The sequence below is a fragment of the Vespa velutina genome, chromosome 4 (assembly GCF_912470025.1).
Source record: "Vespa velutina chromosome 4, iVesVel2.1, whole genome shotgun sequence".
Lineage (NCBI taxonomy): Eukaryota > Metazoa > Arthropoda > Insecta > Hymenoptera > Vespidae > Vespa > Vespa velutina.
The window spans coordinates 8,851,060-8,874,118 of NC_062191.1; the positions used below are offsets into that span (position 1 = coordinate 8,851,060).

Below are 23,059 nucleotides of genomic sequence, written 5' to 3' on the forward strand. Positions count from 1 at the left end.
TTCCTACGGCCCGAACGATACCGAATGCCAGGGCCGTACGAGTTTATTCCTGTACCCGGCTCACTTGTTTCTTCTTCCCACTAGACCACGCACGCGAATTGTCTTTTGTGTTCCGCGTTATGATTTTTTCTTCTCGACTCTTCGGTGTAATTCGAAACTAATTTACTGAAGTATTAATTATGATCTTCATTGAAAGAATTATTTTTGGATTTTAAAATATATTCTATTTTTATTTCGAGATAAATACAATAAAGAAATGGTACTGTTCCGAGAAGTTACTTCTTTTTTTTTTTCCAAATTTTTCAAAGAAAAAAAAAAAGGAAAAGATAAAACCGCAATGTTATTCAAAAAAAATATATAACAATGTTACGTTACTGAAAACATGTAAATGCCTTGTACCGATGCAAATTAACGAGATAATAATGTAAAACAGTAGGAGAGCGATCGCATGGGACGTTACATATGTGACTGTGCAGCATTTTATTCCGATCTACGAGAGAATGGAAAAATCGCATAGAAGAAACGCTTAAAGGAGTATACGCTCGGGAATACATATCGAATCGGGATAGACATATGTGTAGGTGTAACAACGACGCGTGGGTGGTCCACGGCAGGGCTTCGTCCGCCCGTTTTTCGCGTGGGGCGTACGCAGTTGGGGTATACTCGCTCTATCTTTTTGTCTCTTTCTCTTATATTATTTCTCTCTATTCGCCTTAAGTTGGCAACGATTCTCGTTGGGTGTTTGTACGGGAAAGGTCGCGTTGCGCGATGAGTGCAGCTGTACCGAACACGACTGAGAGCTTCGTAACTGCCTTATGCCGCGTTTACACTTCACTCACATTCCCCGCTAACTCTGATCGAAAGTTATAGTTTCGAAAAAAGGCGGCAGAAGAATAATGAGAGATGAAAGATCCCGGCAAACTAACTCTTTTAGACATTTTACAACTCTTCGTTTTTCTTTTCTTTTTAAAATAATCAACGAACATCTTCCGTATTAACAATTTATGTTACATTATTCAATTTTACCAATAATCTCGAACAAATGTTTTCTTTCAAATTTCAATCGTTCTTAAGTGAATCTCATTGTCACGTATAATAAAGAAATCGATCTATTTTCGTCGTATGATGTTAACTTACATACTTTCGATATAGTTTTCAAATTCTTTTCTGAAAAAACGCCCACGAGTCTAATAAAGCGTCGTCGACAAAAAACAAATATAGAGTTCTTTGTTTCGAAATTATATGCTTTCTTAGTAAGCTCTTTTTACTTTCCAGCATACCCGCATTTCTCTTCGAGTTCGACTTTATTTTTCCAGACCGTTAGAATTATTATCGAATATATATCTATAGATCATCTTGATGAAATCAAATAGAATGTCGTTAATGTTCACGCAATGAAAATATTTTTATAATAATTTCAATTTTTTTTTAAATATACACTTCGATAAGAACGAGTACGATTTATATTTAAAATATTCGACAAAATACGATATATCAGAATTTTGTACTACCACGTGCGTAACGTAGGTATACGCCAAACAGCTGTTCGCTCACGGCACGTTACGATAATTAACTAGAAAGTACACGATACCTACGTATACGTACACACACACACATACACCTATATATATATGTATAAACATGGAATCATGCAGGTGTCAATTCATCACATATGTATGTCGCAACGAAATTGGTTCGCGCCGATTTTATGACTACCCGTTTCCTTTTAAGTCGTACAACGATTATCGTTAATTTTTTTTTCTGTTTTTTCCTCTTTAAAAAAAGAAGTTTGATTTTACGCATATTTTTTTCGTTTCGTGTAAACGATAATAGATGCATATGCATGTAATAAACAAATTTTACTTGTTATTATTCCTCATTCTCTCATTATAGGACTCATTAAAAATATATCGATTTTATAATATAAAAATAAATCGATAAAGTCATGCGTTCGAAAATTTATCTTGATTAATATCTAATATCGTTTCTTTCACGAGATTGGAATGAAAAAGTTTTTGTCAATTTAATTCAACTCTCATATATGAGGCTAATCAAATTTGCGACCGAACATGTAGTGGATTATTGTTTCGACCTATTTATAAATTCATGCGCATAGTAATAATAAAAAAGGTTACGTTGATTGCAAATACGTATATCAAATAATAATAATTCTTGCTAATACTTGTCGTTGCAGTAATTGTTAATAGATAAGAGAGACAACAAAGCATACTTATATAGCTTCGTACTCGTATCTGCTTTATGGCTCGTTAACTTGCTATTACGCAATTTCGACTGTAGAAGTTTAGTTTAGGGAATAATAATGTTAAATATGCATGATGCATAAAAAAAAAAGAGAGATGCGGACGTTGAATTTTTTTTGAGAAGTCGACTGCCCATGAACACCCTTTTCTATCCCTCTCATCTATCTTCTCTCTCTCTCTCTCTCTCTCTCTCTCTTTCTCTCTCTCCTCTCTTATTCTTTCTTTCTCTCTCTTTCTCGTAAAACCAGTCAGTCGTTGATGCTTCCTGTAATTTTATACGCTTTCTACCTATCTATAAAAGTAAACTGCGCCTATGAGAATTTGCACGCTTAATGTTCGTTGACGACCCTCGGAATTTTCAAGTAGTTCGCTAAGAATTCTGTTATTATCGAGTTAAGAATTGATTATTTTTGATTTTAACGTTCTAACTGTACTTCGTAAACTATGATAATTTGAGTCAAGGAAATTCTAAAATTATAAAAAATATTGAGTTTCTCGTATAAAAATGGATAGGATATGATAAACATTCGTCTTTATTTATTATCGATTTAGAGAATAAAATTTCTCTCTTTCTATTATTTCTCTTATCTGGATTAGAGTATCGACAAATTTAGACAAAATGCATAATATGTCCTTCGATTCTTTCTATCTGCGGATCTTCTTTGAAAGATCTTATTATTAGTCACTCAGAGAGCACGAAGTGCAAAAGTCGTTAAGCCAGCGTAGAAGGATGTTTCATAGCCCGTTGAATATGCAAGTTGTTGTTATACCAATGTAATATTCTCGGAATCAATAGTTTCTCGTTTTATGATTCTACGTGAAATACTTCGCACGATTTACTCCGACTAGTTAATGAACTATAATAGAACTCTTAAGAGTGTACGTATTTTCATAATGAAAAGAAACAAAAAAAGAAAAAAGAAATAATAGAAATGAGTAATTAGATTAATGGGAAACCAATGAAACATCGTAGTTGTACGAGAATTATTTGATTATCGTGTGAGATGTATCGATTGCTCAATCAATATCACTTCTAATTACATACTATCGAGCTGTATTAGACCAACCAAATTTAATTACAACAGAATTGCATTAGCTATGTTACTATACCTGATACCGTCGTCGAGATGCATTAATAAGTTTGGATTAGTATCATCGAAGTGAATGATAACATCAAAACCTCAATGTACTATAGCGCTTTAGTTTATTATCGAACACTGATTATATATTGAACAGTTAAATATAGTTCAATGCTTTACGAAGAATCGGTACGTCTGGCGATATTCGATTATTCGAGAAATAGTCATACCTCGACCTTCAAGTTGCAATAATGATTCTCCTTCTCTCTCTTTCCCTCTCTTTCTCTCTCTCTCTTTTTATCTTTCTGTTTCACTCGGAATAATTTTACGAGGGGCTGTTAAAAGCTTTTTCTCCTTCCTCGATCTCTTCCGATTTCAAAGCAATTTTTTTTTTGGACTATCACATCAAATTTATGCTTTTCTCACATTGTATAACAATTCATTGATTTATTTTTTATAATTTTCTTTAGGAAATAACTGAAAGATTAAAAAAAAAGGATAGTTAATGAAGTATATATATATATATATATATATATATATATATATATATATGTATGTATACTTATCACATCCTTTTTACGTAATAAGGAGACTCGTCAAGAGTATTAGCTGAAACGCGGCCATAGTTGAGCAACGAGGAAGGCCGTTATATCGTAACGGCCACTGGTGTGTGCAGTACGGAATGTGGAATCGCGGATGAAAAAACGTGTCACGAATCCTTGACCTCCTCTCGTATACACAAGGTGCTAGCTTAGGAGAGCACTTGGGCGATCAACCACAAGAAAGATGGCTACCTAAATACTCTTAGATTCTTCAATCTCTTTTTTCGCGTATAATAGAATTTCTTAGAGTAGGTACTGAACGATTCGATGGATACAATGCCATTTCAAAGATCTACTGACGTTAAAATGTTATAGAGAAGGAAAGATTGATTGATCTTACGAAAGTTATTGTTATCTATCTGTTACAAAAATGATGATGATCCATATGACGTTATCACGATTGACCTTCTAAGGCCTAATATACAAATCTGCATATTTAGATCAATAATGTTATGGTTGCTTGTTGTGATTGCAATTTAAAAATAATAAGATAGATCAAATTGATCGAAGTATTTTATCTATAAATCAAATGTCGTTTGTCTATTGAGTTTAGGATCAATCGGAATTTTATGACGGTTTATGTAGACATTTGGCCCTATTTTTTTCTTTCTTTATTTTCTTTTTTCCTCTCATTTATTTTTTTTTTGTTTCAATGCTCGGATTGCGCCAACTCCTACTTACAAAATAATTGTGCGTATTTAAATGAATGGCAATTAGAAATGTAAAATGTAAGAAAAATAAATGTAATCGGCATATTACATTTAAAAGTTAAAAGATACTCGAATCTTATATGAGAAGTTGCGAATAACCGGCTGAACTCTGGCATGCCAGGCTAGACGATCCTTGACCTTCTGCCGCATACCAAAGAAATTCTGAAACAACGTTGTCTCTTACGCACGAATGTAGAAATTTCTTTTTATTCTCATCGCAATGAGTACAACGACCGCCCACGTGAGCTATACTTATTTGATAAAAGTATTATTTATAAACATAAAGATAATAATCGATCGATTTTTCTCACAATGTCGTTGACTCATTATCGGAAAAATAATTAAACATCACGTCAAGGCATAGAAAAATTTCTTCTATTGAAAAAATTCCAGTTAGTCCTTGTTTTTATTAATTTAATTTTTTCTTTCGTAAAGTTAGTATTATGTATTTCTTGATATCGTTAGACGTAATTTAATTAAAATGCGTTTAGTTTCCATTGAGATAATCTTTTTTATTGAAAATCTTAATAATGTTAAATAAAAAATAGATTTTGTTCATGGTTTATCTATTGAAATAATCTTTCCCATTGAAAAATTTAATAATGTTAAATGAAGAATAAATTTTGTTAGTTTTATATAATTTTAAAAAATTTCTTAGATCTAAAAATTCGTAATATAAAAACTACGTATACTTTCGGAAAAATACATTTTATCAGTTACAACTTATATATTTCCTAATTACAATTTTAAACTTCCTGATTACATTACAGTACAATTGCGAACGCAAGGAACCTCGTTGACAATCGATTTGGAAAATGAAGCAACAGACTTGGCGCGTTTGTCTTTCGATATAATCGATTTCCATCACTTTGAAGTCTTCTTGACTGTGCTTCTACGATAAGACTAGAAGGAAAGTATGTTCGATCGCATATTACTTGAAGGAAAAGAGAAAGAGAGAGAGAGAGAGAGAGAGAGAGAAAGCTCTTCCATCTTCTACGTATGCTGTTACGTACTGTATAATGTGTATTGTGAACAACGAGGTGAAGATGTCATCTATTAGCATGATATGTTGCAGGTTAACTTATGGAAAGATATGACCGCTCCAATGCCTTCTGAAATTGAATTACACGCATGGTGATCCACGTGAAAGAGGTGGCTACCTGTGCATGCAGAATGAGGACATGTTAAGGCACTATTTGTATTACATGTAACCTGGAGAATGTTTGGTTGGATGCCAAGGAAAAAAGTAAGATTCTCCAAATAATCTCAAGATCCACTCTGATATTCTATCTTAATCCTTTCTTTTTTTTTTAATTTTTAATAAAAAAATAAAACGATATTACCGTCATTTTTAAAAATGAAAAACTTATTGTTACATAAAACTATAATTTATTAGTACATATATGTTGTAATTTTGCAACGTCATGGATTTAATCTCGTTGTTATCATGAATTTATTATAAAAAATTATAATTATTGTTTCTCTCGTAGAAAACTTCTTTGTTCTTTATAAAATATCTATATATACAAGAGTATAACATAGTATAATAGTTCTTGTCAAATCAGATGTCTAAATAGTAGACGTTTAATTAAATCGATATGATTACACGTGTTGTATATTATCCGATTGGAAAGACAGTTTCTTTACAATTTGAAAATAATATATTTTATAAACATGTTGCATCCTGTGAGCCACGCGAGTATGTAACAGCCTAATGGAAAGATGTATGGAGAATGCGTGACAAGAATCCATGGCCTATACAGACAGATCTGTTTAGCTTCCGGTGTTTATCGTATCCTAACAAGCTTTGTAGTACTCAGCCTTACAGATAAGGACAGCTCGTGAATGATGCACCTCCCTTTCCTCTCCACACGTTACCTTTTATGGATGTTTTACGATATACGTTCACAAGTGTACGCGTGCTGGGCGTCAAATGAATGAATTTCCATGTGGTACTACGTAATCGTATATCCTAAGTATTCAAATGAAAGAATAAAATAATTTCCTCTTTGTATAAAATTAACGACTTGGTAAGAAAAAAAAAAAGAAATAAAAATAAAAAAGAAAGAAAGACAGAAAAAAAGAAAAATAAAGATAAAAATTTTTTTTTCAATCATCACCAACGATAAGACGAACGATTCAATGTAAAATCGTGTTTATATTTGAGCCAATTACCGAATGAAATAGAATTTAATTAAATAAGCTCTTCGAAGCTTTTTCCTTTAAGTCTACCAATTCCATTTCCTCTTATTGTTATATCTTTTTTTTTTGTTTTGCTGTTTTGATAATCAACGTCTATGGTGCAATAATGATAGGATGACGACGACGACGACGACGACGACGACGACGACGACGATGACGACGACGGCAACAATAACTCGTATGAAAGTATGAATACATTGCAGTCCTATGCAAATGAAACTATGTTGCACATACCGAGACATCGATCGCGATCGGGTAACGGTTTACCTGCATGCAATACGAACATAGTGGAGTATCGATCAGTTCCCTTTCATAAAGTACGCATTACGTGCTTGGAAAACCGTTCGTTGTATAAACTACTAACGTATAACACGATACGATCCATTCTTAATACAATTGTAAATACAAACAAGATGGAAATGAATCAACTTGACTGGATGAAGCCAAATGTCTGATTTCCGCTTTGAACATGTGCACAAGAATTAAACGTGTTCGATTTTTTAATGTTTATGTCATATGTAATCAGAGCATAAATATTTTTATAATTAGTTATATTATAGAATCATGAAGTTAAGAATACGAATTTAAGAAGTTGTATGTTAGTCTGACTTCTATAATAAATGTAATAAATAAGATTATTATAAAGAAATTATAATTAAATAAATAATTATGTATATACATATATCTTTACATACATACGTTAACACAATTTTTATTATAAAACAAGAACTTTTTTTATTATAAAACAATAACAATTTTTATTATAAAACAAGAACTACCAAAAATTATTTCGATGTATAAATATTTAGAAAAAATCAATTGAAACCAATCATTTTTATTGCTAAATATACAGATTGGTAAAAATAATAAACGTTTAATAATGAATGAGTTGGTTAATAATGAATTTTCTTTCATACTAGATGAGTATATATATATATATATATATATATATATATATATATATATATATATCAAAATCATCATTAATATCGAACAACCTGTTTAAGTTTGAAATTTGCTCGATCAAGAAACCAAACAAGATTGATGTTACACTATAATTATAAAACTCATGTCAATGTTATTGGCATTATTTCAGAATCATTTCTGTTTCGTAAGAGAATAAGCACACACCATTCCATATTTCACTGAAGGCCATTTTTCTCTTTTTCTTGCACCCTCTTCTCTCTGTCGATGGCAGATGCTCTGCCATAATAGTTTCTATTTTTGGTTGTTAGAAGGGTCGGTCCGTCCGTCCGTTCGAATCTACGATCATCTTGCATGGATGCAGATGTTTCTTTTAGGGCAGCCCTCGAAGCCGAAGAGAAATAGTTGGAGTGGGAAAAATATCAGACCTGAAGACGATAGTAAAACGAAGGGTACAAGCTCACATTGCGGATAGATAAACAGTCACGTAGAAGCGAATGAAGGAGAAGAGACAAGAAGGTAGCGGGAGAGAAGAATACTGGCGGAGTGGCACGACTTTTGTCATTCGAACTTAAGCCTCTTCATTCACCCTTGAAACGGTCCTTGGATCACGAGACTTTTCCTCCTCAATGTCTCTCGACTCTTTTTATAAGACGTATAAGACATATACAATAAATTGCCAATTATTCGGATTTTAAAAATGATGAATCATAAATTTTGCAAATTATTAATTATAAATTAAAAAAAAAAAAAAATTAATCGTTTATATTGTCATGTAACTTTTAAAAGCCATAAATGGTAATTTATTATTATGAAATGTTATAAATTATAGTATAAACTTGTGAATTCTTAAGAATTATAGTGACAAATTGCTGGCTGTTAGGCTGCATGTTATAAAGGCCGAATACATAAAGTTAGGCCGAACTACTTACAAAAACCAATTTCATTTACTTAGATCGGTAATTTCAGAAACATAAAAATTCATTTTTCGTTTACAGCAGTATTATATTATATTATATTATATTATATTATATCGTAAAATAAATTGTATTATACTATAGCACAATTTATATGATAAAGTATAGATTTCATAAATATAAGTATTAAATACAATGTATTTGCTATGTATTACTAATAAAAATGGTTAACATAAAAGAAATACAATGTGTTCTTCATTAAATTCTATCATCATTCTCCTTATCCAAAAAATTAACTTATTTATTTCAAAGTCAAAATTTTCTCCAACAAATCAAATTTCGTATAAGGATCACATGAAATGGGAGATACCATATTTTAGGTGTCATTTAAAATTTTAAACAGGAAAGAATAACTTACCAAGAAATGGAGCGATCTCTTCGCACATTATGCGATCCTGATACAAACCTCGGTTTACGGGAAATATTTTCTGTCTCTCTGGAATTTGAAATTTTAAACAGATTAGTATAACTTATTAGAAGATGAAAGAATTTTATCACTTCTTTGTTCGTCATGTGGTTCGGATACAAATCTCGATTTGCAGGAAAAATTTTTGCTTTGTGCAGAATTTGAAGTGGGTGTGTCAATTTTTTGGATAAAATGAGAATAATGATAGGATAAAAAATAATGATAGGATTTAGAATACATTGGATTTTTTTTCATATTAAACTTTTTTATTTTCATTATATTAGTAATACATAGCATATACTTAATAATTATACGAATATTTATTTTAACATATAAATTATGCTATATTATAATATATTATTTAATACAGTATAATACGACATAATACAATATAATGCAATATAATACAATATAATACTGCTATAAATAAGGGACGAACCTTTATGCTAAATTACCGATCTGAATAAATGAAATTGATTTCTTAAACAGGTCGTCCTTTGTTTACAACATGCAGGCTAATAGCCCGCATTCATATGATGATTTATATTATAAATGATACGAGATTATATTTCTTAAGAACTTATAAGTTTATAATATACTTTGAAACATTTTACAATAATAAATTACCTCGTAATGTACATTGTTAAATTCGTCTAACTATAAAAGGAAAATATATAGTGCCATTAAAAAAAATGAATTTGACTTTGAAATTTCTCCTGTTACTTGATCTTCAATAAAAAAATTGTAACTATATGATCTAATCCTTCATACCAAACAAATCTACAAAATAATTGTTTTGGTAGTTCCACACGAGATTGTTTCTATTTTTTAAGATAAATAAAGATAGTATAGATGCATACGTACTACTTTGAACATTTAAAGTCATCGAATCTTCTCGATGATACTTATTCAAAAATTATAATGCTGTGCATAGTCATGCTTAGCGATATCATCTTTGGAGCACGCTACGTAGACAATCGCAAACACAATATATGATATATCCGTGATCACGTAATCGCACAACTATGCGATTCGTACGATAACGTCACGTAAAAGTCGGCCATACATATATATATATATATATATATATATGTATGTACATATATATTCGTATCAACTCCTCCAAGGAAGAATATCGGCATTATTATCGACACGTTGATACGAACGATAATGTATACATACATTAATACGTCGTGAACTAAACGTATTAAAGAGACATGGAATTTGCAACCCTATTATATGTATATATATATGTAGAATGCACACGGTTGATTAACTCGATCATGTATTTTGAACGAGTTTAAACTCTAGAAACTTCTCGCGCTAGTTCGACTGCAATTTGAAGATTAACTATTCTTGTTTCAACTTCGGTTTGATCAACGAGATACTCTTTAAATGTCATATTCTTGACAAATTAATTAAAATGATTATTATTGATTAAATTATTAATTATTGAAATAATAGAATTTGTAATTAGAGAAATAATAATCAGAAATTATTTAATTACTTAATTTTAATTAATAGAAATTAAATAAAATTTAATATGTTAATTATCATTCAAAATGTGAACGGGTTGAAATTTGTATATACATATAGCGAATGAAAGAAATATTCGGATACTTTTGAAAGTTATATAAATTTTATTTTAAATTAAATAATGTTTCACAAATTTTTTAATAAGAACAAAAAATAATCAGATTGTAGAAAATTTCTCGCAACTGTCTGACGATTCATGAACACGTTTGACTTCTCTCGCGCTCTCTTTATACTTCAATTCAGACGAATTCCAGGCCGTTGGTCGGTGCAATCGGATCGTGAGAGCTCCTTCGCGAGGCCACGATACGAAAGAGAGCAGTCACAGCTCTTATTTAATTAGATGTCTACAGTGAGAACGTCGCTTTATCGGGAGAAACGATGAACCGAATTCAAATAGTTAAATTTTCCCGCATAAATGTGTGATTAGTTATGGTTGAGGACGAAATTTGAATAAAAACTAAAAACGAAAAAAAAAAATATATATATATATATGTATACATTTTACATATATTTTATGTAAAGTTTTTGAATACACATAGGTATCTCTGTTTGTAAATTATGTTAAATAAATATGTGTATGTATACATAATATATTTTCTAATCAAATACATATGAAATATGTTTAATATGTCAAATATATGAATATATTTTTTTTAATTATGATATATGTATATATATATATATTATATTATTTTAATATAATATAATTATGTTATTTTCTTATTTAAAGCAGAATTTATATTCAAAAAAAGATCAGATGAAGAGGAGTATATAGGAGAGTCGTAGAAAAGGTAACCATGTAATATATAGTATATATATATATATATATATTACATATATATATGATGCTTAGCAATTTTCTCTATAAATCATGTACAAATACATATCATAAACAGAGTACTTGGCTTAAAGTTACAAGCTCGGTGTGATATCGAATTTCCGGTTTAGCCATACTGCTTTACGTTAAAACACGAAATCTTTATACCGTTGTTGATTTATTTACCTATATGTAATGTGTGTGTATATATATACACGCACACAATTTAATATTACGGATACTTAATCGTGGATCTTATTCATATATATATATATATATATATATATATGTATATATTGAGTTAAATTATTTTTCTCGAGAAATGGACAATTGATCATCTATTCGAAACATAAATTATTCTCTTGTTAATTTTCATTCCTTTTTACACATTCATGAGGATTTCTAAGCTTCTAAAAATAAACGTGATAAACGAAATGCAATAACTATTGGTTCATTTTCGACATATGTTTCTTTCAAACGAGATACATACAAATGTATATGGAAATGATCGAAAAGCAAACATTTTTTTAAATCTCCGAATCTTCCAGAGAAACGTGGAAACTAACTAGATTTCCTCGATAGGCCGTGACGAGGAAAGTCGGACGCTTTCGTAAAATCTTGCGGAACGAAAAATTCGATGGATCGATTCGTGAAAGTAGATCCGTTCAGCGAGAATTCATTTCTCTCTCTCTCTCTCTCTCTCTCTCTCTCTCACTCTCTTTCTCTATCTCTTTTTCTTTCTGTTTCTCTTAACGCGTTCCCGATACAAATGCAGGAAACTGACTTTTAATTAATTCAAAAGTTAATAACAATATTTCTCATCGTTGAAATAAAGAGAAAGAGTAAAAAGAAAAATAGTAAATTACCGAAAAGTCGTAACTTATAATCGAACTATCGCAAGAATAAAATTAACGGGAATAACGCGGTTAATTCTAAAAAGGTTTGAGATTATTAATGCTTCGATAAAGTATAATGATGAGTCAAACATCCGCCGTAAGTCTATCGAGAAACGGTCTTGATTTCTCTTTTTTTCTTTTGTTCCCTTTCTTTTTTTTCCTCTTCTTTTTCATTTCTTTCTTTCTTTCTTTACTTTTTTCTTTCACACAGCATTGTGGTCGTTGTCGGCAGAGAGTGCTGTTACGGGATGATGCATGCTCTTTTCGTAGAACACTGATGCTGCGTCGAACTGTCGTCCAACGTCGACTCTAATCAACCAGGAAGTGAGAAGAGCGAGAAGCAACTCGAGATAGCATGCCTCGAACGAGAACCATGGTCCTTTCTGGCATTCACGACTACTTTCATGAGTCACGTCCCACGCATTTTCTGAATCTTGCGGAGGAGAACATACAGATAAGCGCCTCTGCGTTGAACTTTTGGCGCCGATGAATTCCAAACTCCTAATGAACATATTGAAAAGTTTGAGAAAAAAGAAAAAAAAAAAAAACAACAAGAATGAATATTGATTGAGCATAATGAAGCAGTGAGTTTTAATTACAAACAAAACATTGATAACAAAAAAATTACATAATAATAGAACTTTAATTATTTTAGCATCTAATCGAGAATTTGTATACATAAAAATATAAATGTATAAAAATATATATTAATTATTTCCTTTTTATACGAATGTATGTACTTGTTACAACGTATATATCTATTTACCCTTAATTACATATATGAATAATTAAGGGTAAATAACTTGATATTGATTTAATAAAGAAATTTTCAAAATGATAATGATTAATCTCCGAGTTAAAAAAAAAAAAAAAACATTCGGAGAAAAGAAAAGGTGACCCTTGTTCCGTGATAAACGCTTACGTATTAATTCCGTTCTCGTCTTTGTAATCAACATTATATTTATTTACGACGAAAGCACTCAACAAAGGCGACTCTTTGACGTAGAAGCGGAAGCCGCTCGACGCATCGTCTAATTAGAACGTGAAGAGTGAAACATCTAGAACGTGGAAAGTTGATTCGCATCGGTGCGTCTCACATATAACATACGTACTTACATATGTAGATATATTTATTCCAACGTCGTTGTCGATGCTATGTAGAATAGTCTGATTATACAAAATTATCTAAATTTTGTAATATTTCGGAAATCGTTTTTATTATATTAATATTAAAGTTCCTTAATATCCTTAACAACATTATCAAAAGGATAATTCGATTATTCACTCTCGATAATATCTGATTAGTTAATAAACAACGATACGATGTAATCTATAAGATTTTTATACGGAATAAATGCCGATAAATATCGACGTACATGTACATACATACACATATAGATTTTTATGTATACGCTATATCTATATGTACGTAAAATTTTATCTCACTGTGATGTTATTGCTTTTTCAATATCTCTGCGTATCATATTTTTTATTAAATTTGTCTGAAAATATCATTGAACTTATGTGGTTAAAATTATATTTTTCATTTGGAAGAAAAAAAGAAAAAATAAAAGAAAGAAAGGAAAAGAATATTAAATTTATTTTGTATAATATCGTATTTAAAATGACATGTTAAAACGACAACGAATAAATGAATCATATCGATGTAAAATAATATCATCGAGATTATTTGCAATGGCAAAAAATGTCAAAGAAATCTCTTTTAACGTCTCGAAAGCGAGACTTCGAAGCGATGCCCCCGAGAATCCAAATAAACGTATTACGCGGACACAACAAAGAACTAAGAAATTTGAACTTTCGTCGGCGCCCCCTCCATCCAATGTCTCTCTTGAGAGTCACAACGATATTTTTAAATACAGTTGATGACGCGTTAGTTAAACGTGGAGGGATTCGAGCTTATTTCAACGATAATCGTCATTAGAATCCCAACGGACGAATACGGCATGTATAGCTTTTCTACAGCTTCCGCTACCTTGGCACCGATTCTAAAACGTACAACGTGGATCAAGTACTTTGTTTTCTTTCCAAATCGTGCCAAGCTTCATGAAAACGAAGTATTCAAAAATGAAAGCTTCTTCAGCAAAATGAGTCCTAAAAACTTTTTTTATTTTCTTTTAATATAATTTTTAAAATTTATTTAACATTTAACGAATAGTAATCTTTCACTTTAACAAATCAAATCTTTTTTTAATATCGTACCTATATCAAATATTTTTTCTTCCATGCGATATATATTTCATCGGTTTTTAATTATTTCAAATCTATGATTAAAGAAAAATTCAATTTATCGAATTCCAATGTGAATTCTTGAAAATACGATTTAATGTATGATTTATCAAATATTTTCGAAAAAAAATTGTCTATGAGATAATAGATATAAAAGAGAAAATATTACATTGTCATAATTACTTTTGGTTAACAATTTAACAGAAAATTATTTAGTTGCATATATGTTACATTGCGCATTAAATTATATTGATGTGTTATAAATTTTCATATACTTAAGGGTTATAAATAGAAGATTTAAAGAAAACAAACAAAGAAATAAAACAAATAAGTTAATTTTCAACTTCGTAAAATATCATCTTAATTGGATTCGTTATCTTTGTCCTTCCTCATACTGTATAGACACCTCCCGCATTTATTGAGCAAGTCATGTTAAAAGCGCATCGCAGAAGGATAAGCGATGGAAATATGCGAAAGGTGGCTTTTATTAGCAACAACGATGCTTTTGCTCGTTCCGATAATCACCCATCGTTCTCGGAAGTTAACGCACCGCGAGAAAATCACCCGGACGATCGGCCTAACCGTATAATCGGGCTAATTTTCTCTCTCTCTCTCTCTCTTTCTCTTTCTCTCTGAACGTACGTAAGTACTAACTATACAGACTCATGGGATTCGTCTCTCGATATGTTTCTCTTGATACGATATTTAGGGATTGAAAATATAAGAAAAAATTTTGATGAACGAGACGTAATCTAAAACGTTTTTCGATCCTATCAAATCGAACTTTTTTTCATTGTAATACCCAAGGTCCGACATTTCCGTGAAATACTCGTGATATAAATCCATCGAGATATCATCTTTCAAAAGAAAGAAAGAATCTATCCTGCTATAAATCTTTTTCATGCTTCTACTGTGATAATAAAAAAACTGTAAAAATGTTAGGAAAAATTTATTTGTTCTCTTCTGTTTCTTATTCGTTAAAAAGAAAATATCAAAAGTCAACATAGTAGAAAGCCGAAAAAAAATTAAGGTGTTGAAGTAATCCACTTCAGATGAATATAGTTATCATTAGGTTACAAGAATTGTTGGATCAGTTAAGCGGTAGAATAATAATAGAAAATGGTCATAAAAAAGTGATGAGTGTTTCTAAAAATAAATATCTTTAATATTACTTCGTTGAAATCGTGTCTCTTGTTTGGCAACTGCCATGATGCGGTGTGTAATCCTGTAATACTTGAAGTGTTTAAAATGGCCGCAAACGATCGTCCGCCAGGATGAAACCAAATAGGATTTGCCAAAATCTCACAAGAATTTTGTACGTGATCCAGAGCTCCTCCAAATGTATCGATCATAATTCATACTACCATTTATAAACGAATAAAATATTAAAATTATTGTCAAACTTGATTTTTAATAAAGTCTATTTATGAAACGAAATATAAACAATTTTATAGAAAATGTTATTATATTTCGTTATTATGAAACTACAAAGAATAATTTAATAGATCATCTTATTTTATATAGTTAGTATCATTGAAAATATATCGAATTAAATTAAAGAAAATAAATTACATTTTAAGTTATATTATCAGAGAAAAAAATTCTATATCTAATAATTTTTGTTACTTTACGAAATAAGTTACAATTTTTTATCTATCGAAATAAATATTATGAGGTCGGTTCGTTCGATATGTTTAAAGTAAAATGGCAAGAACGTATTAAGGTTGCTTATTGTACAACTATTCCCAAGAGAAGAGCCTTCTTCGGAGTGGATTCTAAACGATTTCGATCTTTTCTACGGTTTTGCACTCTGCCTATAACATCCACATCCTCTTCAACGTCTTCGAATGAGGTCTTGTTGTTTTACGTGCCAAAGGAAAGTTTACATTAGCCATGTTAGAAAATAAACGCTTCGTTATAGGGACCTTATTATTTACTATATTTTACAAGAATATATATGTATATATATATATTATATAGTACTTACACATGTAGTATAGATCCACATGATCTCGATAAATTTATTTCTTTTTTCATTGAATCCTTAATGCTTAAAGTTACAAAATATATAACATTGATAAAAGAGATTTTTGCATGATATCTTGAAATATTGAAATATCTCGTATTATTATATGAATAAAATATAAAAAAGATCTTAACTTTCTAGCATAATTAAATTTACGATAAATAATAAAGATAATTAAAATTGTAAAAGTATTTCTAAAAATAACAAAATAAAAGTTCTTTTGTCTTTCTTTCTTTCTTTTTTTTTTTTTTTTTTTTTTTTTTTATGTAACAAGATTATGAAAGACTATTGTATATATAGAAGTTGTACGTGATAGTCTTCTTCATAAATGAAACCAATCATTAAGGACATAGTGAGTTTAAAGATTTTTGAAGATTTTTTTTTAAGACCGAGTAAACTTTCTTGCGAATTTTTCGTGCCTGATATCGTTCGACGACTTTAACGATGCTTCGAACTAACTAATCGTTAATTCGAGATCGTGACTAACGTGCTCGAGTGAGCCATCGAGCGTCTGAGTTGTGACCTAAAAAAAAAAATAGAGAGAGGGTGATAGTAAGATAGAAGGAGACGGAAAAGACACATCGTCTTCGTTTCTACACGAACATATCTACCATTCGAGGCTTCGAAAATCAATTTACGTCTGTCGACGGCCATGTCTTTCTTTCTCTACGAGACCCTACTTCCATCTAAATTCTTCCTACATATACCTATATATATGTATTTATGTGCATACATACGAGTTTCCTTTTCCATAAAGAAGAGAAAAAAAAGAATACTTACTTTTCTTTTTGTTATCTTGAATTTGCGATGACTCTTATCGAAAAGTCAACAAGTCACAAACGCGCGCATACACACACACATGCGCGCGCGCGCGTATGTACCTACTAGTTTGGTCTTCTCGAAGAGAATACATCTATTCTAACAAGTTGTATGTTATTTTTGACATTTACTTGACGATATCCGATGATGATATTCGATGATTGCACAAAGAGAAACATAAATAAACGGTAACTAAATGAAACCGTTAACTCCTTTCACAGACAAAAGATATTTTTCACCATTTTTAATTTCTCGGATTATGTTTTCTTTATTTTTGTTTTTAATTAATTTTGTATATTAAAGTTTGACAAATTAGTTTTTTTTTTTTAACGATTTTCCATTCTTTCCATTACTTTCTATTACTTTTACTGTTAAGGAAAAAAAAAAAAGGAAAAGAGAAAATAAGAAAAAGATTGAGAATAAAAATTATTAATATTTATTTTTAGAACATTTGTTGTATGATATTTATCTTCTTTAACGCTTATTAACTTTCTATTAATTAATCGATAAGATTCGTTTGCTTGCCATAACTGATATTATCCAAAACGTTATTCGCTCGATGTGAGTAAACAAGAAACCGACCGAGTGACTTATAATTAGTGCATTTCGCATGTCGTTACGTCAATTCAATCGCGAAGAATCTGTTTCTCAGCAGGTAGAAAATGCAAATGTCAACGGTGCTTTCTTTCCATCGTGCCTCATAAGAAACAACCTTAAAGTCGTTGTGAAAACATATAGGATAAATATTAAAGATATTTGAAAATAGATTAGAAAAGGGTTTTCTCCCTTCGAGCATTATATAAATACCTAAAACCTAAATAAATTTATTCCATGTCGATGAAATAAAACCGAAAGGTTTAAAGCTTCCGAGGAAAAAACAACATTTGTAATGATTATTATTTATACGAAATCGCTATATAATATATATAGATAAAATAAATATATGTAAGATGTAATATACAGGGTATTTCAGAAATAGATCACTAAATTTTAAGAAAATATTCAACTCACTGAAAGGATGGAAAAAAATCATATAAACATGGATCCGAAAACGCTTCCTTTCCAAGTTATAAACATTTTATATTTACATTAAGCAACATGCTTCGCATCGGCAACCCATGCAGCATGGTCAATGCAAGGCATGCATTAACGTAAAAGGAAAACATTTTCAGTAGTTTCTGTTTAAAATGTTGTAACAGTTTCGAATGTTCTTAAAATCTGTTATAAATAAAAACTGTTTATAACTTAGAGAGAAAGCGTTTCCGGACCCATGTTTATATAATTTTTTTCATCCTTACAATGAATAAAAGTGTTATTATAGTTTGGCCATCTATTTCTAAAATACCCTCTATAAACAGATATATATATACACACATATTTATATATATATAAAATATTTCATAATATCTATATGAAAAATCTCTTTTATAGCATAAAATATTGGAATTACTATCGTTCCTTTTGAATATAAAATTCAATATTTCTATTTTTATAAAAATCTTAGACGTCTTGTTTAAATCGTTATTAAAATAAGTTAATTACGTGTACGAAATATGTTTTACCTGACTTACACAATATATTTGATAAAAATATATACTACTACTAATTAACGAGGAAACATCTGGTTGAGATACGAGGAAAAGAAGGGCGTGTCGACTATCCTTCCATTTCGTGAGTCAAATCGCTTTTAGGGTGTGCCTTTCCTTCACCTTTCGATGCTTTCAGATATATGTAGATATATATTACTTCTTCGTGTGAAAGCTTTTTTCCTTTTTTCCAAGTTCCTAGACGTGTTCTATATATGTACATAGTAAATATACATTGGTCATACCTATAAAACCGACGTTAGCTTTTGCTTTTCGGTGAGTACTATAAGATATCGTAAATTCTGGATTGCGGCCTTCTTTACCATTCCAATTTATCTTTCGACAGGATTCATTCGAATCTATGTTCGACCAATGGCGCTATTTGATGCGGGCTATCCGAGGTTATTCGTGCTATCTTGCCTGATGTCACGAGCTTTGTTTAGACATGACCTTGATTGTTCCTTTCTCTTCCTCCTTTCTTCTTTTATTTTTTTTTTTCTTATCTCGTGAAAAAATAACCAATAATTTATTATCAAATTCAACAATAAAACATCCTTGTAAAGTATATAATAATGATAAATATTAATATTTATTAAGTAATTAATGTCTGAATAATAATAATTAAGAATCGACTGATTAAGAATATATATACGTATGTAGTTTGTTTTATGAACAAATATCAAAATCTGTTTAAAAAGAATGAATGATATAAATTGATCGATTTGAGTAATTTCAGATCGATTAACGTTAAATTTTTCTAATTTATTTTGAAATATTATAATAATTTTATCAAGCCTACGTTGTCGTTGAGTTGATTTTATAGAAAATTTCTTACGACTTTGAACTATGAATCATATCTTAAGTTTTTTTATTAACTGAATCAGTCCAAGGAAGTAAATAAAATAATGATAGGAACAATAACTATATCGAGTTAGAAATTGTCTCACTGGACAATCCCGTGATGTTTAACGGGCACTGACGCAAATGGAAGATAGAGAAGTAGAAGCAGGCCGTAGTGAAATGACTGCTTGGATGATTTTAAAACCGCAAACTTGTAGTCGACGTTGTGGTCGAAAGATCATTCGAGGTATACACATAGATAGATATCTCGACGCTTTTTGCTTTCTTCGATAAATGGAAAATTCATCAACGAATTCTCGCAAATCTTTCTTTTTTTTTTTTCAGAATTGATGAAAAAAATTCAATAAGATGCATTGACTTTTTCTCAAAACAAAATAAAATATATGTACGAATAAATGTTTCGAATTTTTAATCAAAAGAATATATTGAGTAATCAAAAAGGACGAAATATTTTCTTCTCGTTTTTTTTTCTTTCTCTTTGTTTTTTATTTATTTTGTTTCTTCGTGAAAGTATTTTTAAAAGAACGAATTAACAAATATATCTGCGAGCTATATTACGTGCTTAGAAAAAAAAAAAAAAAAAAGATTGTATTTAAGTTGAAAGATACAGGTCGTGTGAAAGTCTTTTTCTATTCCAAGCACTCGATACGTTCGAATTGCCTGCAATATCCCAGCTACCGAAACTGACCGACGGTATTCGTTGTACTCGCAATAACGTAAGAGGAATTACGTCACACACTGATTCCTTTCACTCCTTTTATATTGGACACGAAGCGAAACGGCAATTCGAACCTGTCGATCTATCGTATTACATATATCTACTTAGATAGATAACATTAAGAAGATACCAGAGTGCTACAACATCTATCTGAACATCAGTGAATGCATTTTTTACCGAAAGATAAATCGCATAATGAAAATAATTGAGTTATTATTTTAAAATTTCATTTAATCAATTTTTAAAATTTCATTTAAAAACTTCATTAAACTTTCATTAAATTTTTAAAATTTCATTTAATCAATTTTTACGAGAAAGTTTTGTTTAGAAATTTGTATTAATTCGTAGAATTAAATGAAATAAAACTCGATCGAAAGTTTCAAGACTTTTCTTTTTTCTATTATTTTCATTTATTCTCATAACATCAATTAAAAGATTCATTTTTCTTTGGTTCGTTTTTCCTGAAAATTTATTAAAAATCTTAGATGTTTGTTGAACAATTTGATATAGTTAAACGTGCTAACAAGTTGTAAGAAAAAAAAAAAAAAAAAAAAGAAGAAGAAGAAAGAAAGAAAGAAAGAAAGAAAACGATGAGAGAGCTTCCTATTTTAAATAGAGAAACTTTCTACGAAAGTCGGAAGGGTCGTCTGAATCCTTCGTACCGCAACGTGGCCGGTTAATTACTGCGTATTACGGATCGATAAGTCCCTGGAAGCAAGTCATTGCTAGTATAATACATTTCTTTTTCACCAGGCTATTTGTCCTTGAACCCAATCGTAAACGCAAACCGAACTTCCACAAATGATCGAGGTCAAAATTCTTGTTGGACCGATAAAAACGATTATATTTCAGAGATATATGTCGTCTGCGTCATCCAAATAAAATATCAATTTCGTCTGGTTGAACTGTTTACAACGTAAACAATACTATACGACATAAATATGTACGACATAAATACGATGTAAAAATAAAACAGAGATCATAATGAAAATATGAATGAATTCTTTTCAGCTCATACGATTTCTCATAAACATTATGATCTGTAAGATTAATCACAAAAGAATTTCATTATCTTTTTAAATAATTTTATATTTTATATCCCATGACTTTTATGCCCTACAACATTTATCTTTTTTATTATTATATTATTTTTTTTTCTTTTTTTATATAACTCGTTACGTTCGTTAATAATTTCCAATAGTTTGCCAATTAAGAATACAATTAAAGAATGCATTGACTATCCGAAAGTGCTTTATATCTTTTCGTAATATCAATATCAAAGAATTTATAGAAATTTCGCTAACAATGCATATCATTCTGGTATATCGAATAACCGTACAAAGGGTCAAGCGTACGCAATGGAGCGTTCTTTGATGGAAATAAATGACATTTACCTATGGTAAGATGCCATGGTAAGGGAAGATTGAATTTAATAAAGTAAGATCAATGATGAAACGCGGATGAAATTACAGTGTATATGCGTGTAAAATACATATGAAAATAAAAAGAAAAGAAAAGATAAAAACAAACAAATAAACAAAAGGTGTATAAACAAAAATAACTTTCGATACTATTATAAAATTTTATTTAATAAATTGTATTAAAAAATATTTAAAAATTTCGTCTAAATTCAAGCGTCATGTTGTTATTATTATGCGTTCAGACCATAACAAAAAAACAAAGCAAAAATTGCGTTAAACGCGAACGCTTACATAAAGTGTATTCGGTTAATCCCGAATTTAAATCATTAACAAAGCATAAAAACGTATTCTTTCAATAGAGAATTCATTTAGCTCAACTTAACCTCTTCATCAAAATAATTTTTACATCAAATAAATTTTACGCGGAGAATTATACGATACCGTGCTGTATTAGTTGCTAAAAAAAAGAAAGAGGAGAAAATAAAGGACAAAAAAGAAAAAGGAGAAAAAAAACAAGGAGAAAAGGAAAAAGAAAAATAAAGAAAAGAAAAGAAACGGATAAAACACGCACAATATCTTAAGAAATATTAGCGAAACGAAGCGATAACGATTTCTATAACGGTGAATATTTTTGTTGTGGCACGAGATATCGATTATTATGATTCATTACGAAACTTTTACGAGAATGTCGAGTTATAGAAATGTATCGGTATACATAGAAAGAATCGACCAATTAGTTTGATTCGATCAATGAGTTTTGCTTAATGAAAAGTTAACTAACATAAGTATTTTCTCCAATCGATTGAAAGGCTTTTTACGAGTCTTGTTGATTTTTCTATAAGAAAAAAAAAAAAAAAAAAAAAAAAAAAAAAGTAAATGTCAATTACGAATTAAAGACAGTATAAATATAATACTATCTATGTTAGATTTTTATATATTAATATTCTAACGTTTTTTTACGATCTACTTAT

General features: G+C 30.0%; 3 long non-coding RNA genes across 8 annotated transcripts; 1 reads left to right on the forward strand and 2 right to left on the reverse strand.

Moving 5' to 3' along the window:
* The first annotated feature begins 430 nt into the window (after nucleotides 1–430).
* LOC124948442 lies at nucleotides 431–7,546 on the forward strand. 6 transcript variants are annotated; one of them, XR_007100727.1, is made up of 4 exons: nucleotides 431–577; nucleotides 5,423–5,649; nucleotides 5,728–5,898; nucleotides 6,143–7,546. It is a non-coding gene; the product is annotated as an uncharacterized LOC124948442 (long non-coding RNA). The 6 variants fall into 6 exon arrangements; XR_007100730.1 differs by lacking the exon at nucleotides 431–577 and adding exons at nucleotides 3,880–4,190; nucleotides 4,660–4,893 and having other exon boundaries at nucleotides 5,423–5,898; XR_007100728.1 differs by having other exon boundaries at nucleotides 5,423–5,898.
* A 3,874-nt stretch (nucleotides 7,547–11,420) lies between these two features.
* On the reverse strand, nucleotides 11,421–14,621 carry LOC124948994. Its single transcript, XR_007100925.1, has 3 exons — nucleotides 13,527–14,621; nucleotides 13,333–13,468; nucleotides 11,421–12,911 (listed from the first exon to the last, which is right to left on the reverse strand). It is a non-coding gene; the product is annotated as an uncharacterized LOC124948994 (long non-coding RNA).
* Nucleotides 14,622–17,915: 3,294 nt separating this feature from the next.
* On the reverse strand, nucleotides 17,916–20,361 carry LOC124948993. Its single transcript, XR_007100924.1, has 2 exons — nucleotides 19,888–20,361; nucleotides 17,916–19,586 (listed from the first exon to the last, which is right to left on the reverse strand). It is a non-coding gene; the product is annotated as an uncharacterized LOC124948993 (long non-coding RNA).
* Nucleotides 20,362–23,059: the final 2,698 nt, after the last annotated feature.